The sequence below is a fragment of the Canis lupus genome, chromosome 11 (genome assembly GCF_048164855.1).
Source record: "Canis lupus baileyi chromosome 11, mCanLup2.hap1, whole genome shotgun sequence".
Classification (NCBI taxonomy): domain Eukaryota; kingdom Metazoa; phylum Chordata; class Mammalia; order Carnivora; family Canidae; genus Canis; species Canis lupus.
The window spans coordinates 56,719,540-56,725,572 of NC_132848.1; positions in this window are offsets into that span (position 1 = coordinate 56,719,540).

Genomic DNA, 6,033 nt, shown 5'->3' on the forward strand with positions numbered 1-6,033 from the left:
TGTATTCATGCACATTAATCCTTCACAAGCAAAAGTATGGATACGCATGGTAAGTAGCACCGACTTGGCTTTAGATCAGTTCAGGTCAGGTCACCTTTTATCACAAAATGAGTTGCAAAATCTCTGGCTTTCAGAGCTTTATTTATTTATTACTGTTTGGAATTTCAGATAAGGAATTGTATACCCGTACTATTTTTTTTTAATCTGCAAAGGAATACTCTAAAAATACACTTAGAGAAAGAAGCGGGACCTGTCATCCTAAGTCTGAACCCCCATAAGTTCCTCTTGTGTTAGTGTTGGCATGGCGGTTGAAAGGCAGGTGGGTGTGTGTAAATGAATTCCTCTTAGGGTTTGGTTTTGTTTTCCTGTGTTTTCTTCTCTCTTCTCTATATCTGCAGGATGCAAAAGTGATACAAAAGCTTTTAATATCTAATGAAACATTACTTAGGGCAAGTTAAATCAGCTTTTGACAGCTGTCTTATATTGGTTTAAAATGGAGGGAGAAAGAGTGTTAATTAAGTATGAGCTATTAAAAAGAAGATATGAGTGATTTTCGGAAAACTGTCTTCTGCAGCTGACATACCAACAAATTGTCTCCTGGGAAGAAAATGGTTTTGCAGGCTCTTCCCCAGTCTAACTGCCTGCTTTGCTAGGTGGGGGGTTAATAAGCAACATCTGACAGTGGCAAACGTACTCTGTCACATAGCCTACCGTACATTTCAAGATTGCTAAGCATCTGTTTTTTTACTGGGATCATTTTGGTAATCTCCTTTTCAAAACAGGCCTCAGTCTATAAACAGAAATCACTTTTTCACACTTAGGGATGTAAGTTAGATAGAGTTTTGGAATTATTTTTATGGTGCCGCCTTCATGTTCTAGGATAAACCTGAAGTGGTTACTTGGGCTCAAATTGCCCCTTAATCTTATGGAAACAAAGGTTAAACAAAATGATTCTGTTTGTTTTATTGCTTTGTTACTTGTCTTTAAGACATTTCTTTCCACCAACTTTACCCTTTAGGAGTTTATTATGGAATGGATAGAAAATACAGAGAAAAATATTTTAAGAAATTGCAACCATCCACAATTTTTCTGCTGGGAATTTTTGTGTGTATATATTTATACTTTGGTATTTGTGTGTGTGTGTGGCTAACAGATAAATGTGTATACGTACTGCTGTAAACACATTGCATATGTTAATCTTCCCAATATCCCCATGAAGTTGATACTATGCTACATATTTTATGAATATTGAACATATGAAATAGTGGGATCTGCTGTATATAAATATAAATGGTATTTTAATAATATTTCTTTTTACTTAAGACTATGATTTCATCAATTTTCTGTACCATTATTTTTTTTTGAAAACTCCCCTTTTTAAATGGCTTTATTATTTTGAGAGAGAGAGAGAGCACACAGAGAGAAAGGGAGAAGCAGACTCCCAGCTGAGCAGAGAGCCCAACACGGGGCTTGGTCTTAGGACCGTGGGATCATGACCTGAGCTGAAAGCAGATGCTTAACTGACTGAGCCACCCAGGCGCCCCTTGAAAACTCCATTTTTATGGCTACATAATATTTGGCAGCATGGATATACTATTATTTAACAAAGCCATAGTTATTGTGTAGTATAATTGTGCTCAGATTTTCACTTTTATAAATGATGCAATAAATAACCATTGTATATTGCTATTTCTGTAAGTAGTTGATTGTTGCCTACTGAAAAAATCCTAAACATGAAACTATTAGCCCACTTCTGATAAACATGTTTAAGGTGATGGAACATAGTACAGACTGCAGGTTCTGCAGAAGGCCATATGCATTTAAGCCCCAGCAACTCCACTTAGTAATTTAGTATGATATACAAAGTTACTTCAATTTTCCAATAATCAAAATGGGTAAACCCCTTAGAATTTTGTATAGAATTAAGGAAGACAATATATCAAAATTATTTAACAACAGATGAATGTGTAGACAAAATGCAGTATATCTCTACAATGGGAAGTTATTCAAGTATAAAAAGGAATGAAAAATAAAAAATAAAACAGAATGAAGTACTGATACTGATGTTTCAAGACGGATGAACCTTGAAAACATCAAGCTAAATAAAAGAAGCCAATCACAGAAGAAAAAAGACTTCATGATCCCAATCATACGAAAGTCCAGAATAGAGAAATCCATAGAGACGGAAGGCTTAGTGGTTGCTTAGGTATGGGAAATGGGAACAAGGGCTATGAGGGTGTAACTAAAGGGCACTGAATTTTTTTAGAGGTTATGAAATGTTCTGAAATTGATTGTAGTGGTGTTTAGACTTACCTCTAAATATACTAAAAGCTAATTATATGCTCTAAGTGGGTGAATTATATGAAAAATGGATTACATTTCTTTAAAGCTCCTTTTATAACAGCTGCATTCAAAGTGGCCTCCAAAAGATGAAGTAGGGTTTAAACCTCTTGAAAATTGAAAGAAGCTCTTTGACTTGCCATCTTTTTTAGTCTCCAGTGGATTCCATTTAACTTTTGACATATACATATACACATGTATATGAATTTTGCAAGCCTTGCATTTTCATGTTAATCTCTCACTATTAAGAGCATCTTTATTTTTCTAGATGGATGTCCTACCTCTGCTATTGGTATGAAGAGAAAAAACTGATCTCAAGGATTGTTAGCATAATTTGAATGGAGGCTTGGCCCATTTCAGCGACCATTGTAGTCTAAGGTCAGGCAGACAAGAATTGGTATTCAAATCCCATGGGTCTTACTTTGGATCTCTTTTTCTTTAGTATAAAATTTACTTCTAAGCAATTCCATGTATTTATTTCATTAATTCCAATAGAAAAGTATATTTTTAATGTCGCTAACTTTCAAATTCAGGCGGAACATGGGTACTTAGGAATTTAAAATACTCAGAAAATGACCTGCAATGTAATTTCTGTTTCAACTGTAACTTATATTTTCTGACAGGAGTTTGGTGACTATTCTTTCCTGGAGATATCCTAATGAAATCTAATATTCCAGTTATTTAAAGTAAATTGGCAATAAGCTCTGTATGTGTCAAACACCTTTGTTCCTGGATGGAAGCTTGGCTAACTGTTCACAATAGCACTTGCACATTATGTTACAAGTTTGTACCTTTGCAGATGGTCTAAAGGTTACATTGAAACAAAACAACCAGGTATTTAAAATAATAATAATAATAAAAATGAAAAAGCTCTATTCTTTTTACCGGTTTTCTTTTAAAGACTTGGAAGTAAAAATTTCCAAATCATCATAAGAGATGTAAAGAAGATCAGATCCTGATGTTAGACTGGAAACAGAAATCCAGATTTACCCTTCTACCACCACCCAAAGTCCTGTTTCCCTAAAATAACAGAGATCCAGTCAGTGGAATATGCCAAACTACCTACCGAAATCTTCAGTTTTCTTCTCCATTCTTGGCTTCATGATCCTAAAGATCTTAATTTCTGGGACAATCTGGGTGATTGATAAAGTTATTTTGATTATTAATCCCAAGTGTTTTGGTATGAACTGGAAATAAAATGAAGAAAACGTAACACCTTTAAAGAGTCCCTGATTTCAGTGATGCAGTGTGTCACTTCTGAATCTGTTGTTCTCCCCATAAGATAAAAGGTAGAAGAAATGGCCATTTACTTTGGTAATATCATCTACTTTTTCAAAACAGTCTTATTAAGATGTAATTTATAAACCATAGAATTCATCCATTTAAAATGTGAAATTCAATAGTTTTTTATTTTTTCACATATTCACAAAGTCCTGTGATCATCACTATAATCAATTTTGGGACACTTTTATCACCCTCAAAAGGAACTCCATACCAATTAGGCACTTTCTGTTTCCCCTTAAGCCCTCCAGGCCTAAGCAACCACTAATCTACTGTTGCCTCTAGAGAGTTGCCTCTTCTGGACATTTCATATGAATGAAATTATATAATATGTGATTATTTGTGACTGATTTCTTTTACTTAAGCATAATGAATCAAGAATTTATCATGTTGTAGAGTATATCAATACTTCTGAATATGGCTGAATAATATTCCATTTTATGGACCTCCCACATTAGTTGAATAGTTGGGCTGTTTTCAGTTATTTGGCTATTAGGGAACAATGCTGCTTGAACACTTATGTAAAAGATTTGTTGTAGATAAATGTTTTCATTTCTTATGAGTATATACCTAAGAATGAAACTGTTGAGTCTCCTCTGGTAACTCTGTTTTACATTTAGAGGAACTACCAAACTGTTTTCCAAAGGAGCTGTGCCAGCAGTGTATGAGGGTTCAAATTTTTCCATATCCTTGCTAATACTTGTTACCTGTTTTTTTTTATCCTAGTCATTTTATCAGCCAGTATCTTATCCTTTTTTACATTTCTATAATTTTGAAATTTTCAAAGTAATAATTGTTTTAACATAAAAGAAATGTTAACAGAGAAGTGGTTTTTCATTGATGACTTGAGCCAACTGCCTTTTCATAGAGTATTTTCTTTAAATTCAAAATGTTTAGACAGCTTTAGTGCAAAGAAATATGGCTAGTCAACTGGGATTCATAATCTATGGTTTATATTTCAGAGTCTTTTCAGAGACTAGTTTCTTCATCTTGGAGCAATCTTTCCTCTCTGGTCTGGTGGTAAGTTTGAGATAAAGTTAGTAAAGTGTTTACTCTCCCAAGAGAAAATCACACTATCAGTTTATAGGAAGAGTCAGCGAGGGGAACCTTTACAAAACACATTTTTTCTTATTTCTGAATCTAAATGCTATATAAAAACATTTGCTTCGACCCCAAAACATGACTATTCTTTGAGTTAAACTGGTTTGTTTTTTTCTTATATGTTCTATTTACATATTTCTTGGTTATTTTTATTCTCAAAATTATAGAATATCACAAGTAGAGTTGTAAATTGATTTTAATGTTTACATGTTATATTATCAATGTCCTTAGTTTTAGTTTGAAAATTTACAGTTTGATGAATGCTCATGGACATGTAGGAATTTGGTGATCTACATTGTGAGATCTCCCTTCTAATCCATGTGGATTTAATGATATTTATCAGACACTGATAAATATCAGGGGACTGATACCAGGGCACTGATAAAAGTTCAGGAGACAGATGTTAAAGTAACAGACATGGGATCAAGAAAGCAAGCTTTAATTATTGTTTAAAATAGCTGTTTATTAGTTTCTGCAGACATCCTGAATAGTCCTAATAAAGGCAGATTCTACTCATTAAAAAGTTGTATATATATATATATATATATATATATAATGAATTATGTAATTTATTTATTTATTTATTTATTTATTTTTTAATTTATTTTTTATTGGTGTTCAATTTACTAACATACAGAATAAACCCCAGTGCCCGTCACCCATTCACTCCCACCCCCCGCCCTCCTCCCTTCTACCACCCCTAGTTCGTTTCCCAGACTTAGCAGTCTTTACGTTCTGTCTCCCTTTCTGATATTTCCCACACATTTCTTCTCCCTTCCCTTATATATTCCCTTTCACTATTATTTATATTCCCCAAATGAATGAGAACATATAATGTTTGTCCTTCTCCGATTGACTTACTTCACTCAGCATAATACCCTCCAGTTCCATCCACCATGAAGCAAATGGTGGGTATTTGTCATTTCTAATAGCTGAGTAATATTCCATTGTATACATAAACCACATCTTCTTTATCCATTCATCTTTCGTTGGACACCGAGGCTCCTTCCACAGTTTGGCTATCGTGGCCATTGCTGCTATAAACATCGGGGTGCAGGTGTCCCGGCGTTTCATTGCATTTGTATCTTTGGGGTAAATCCCCAACAGTGCAATTGCTGGGTCATAGGGCAGGTATATTTTTAACTGTTTGAGGAACCTCCACACAGTTTTCCAGAGTGGCTGCACCAGTTCACATTCCCACCAACAGTGTAAGAGGGTTCCCTTTTCTCCGCATCCCCTCCAACATTTGTTGTTTCCTGCCTTGTTAATTTGCCCCATTCTCACCGGTGTGAGGTGGTATCTCATTGTGGT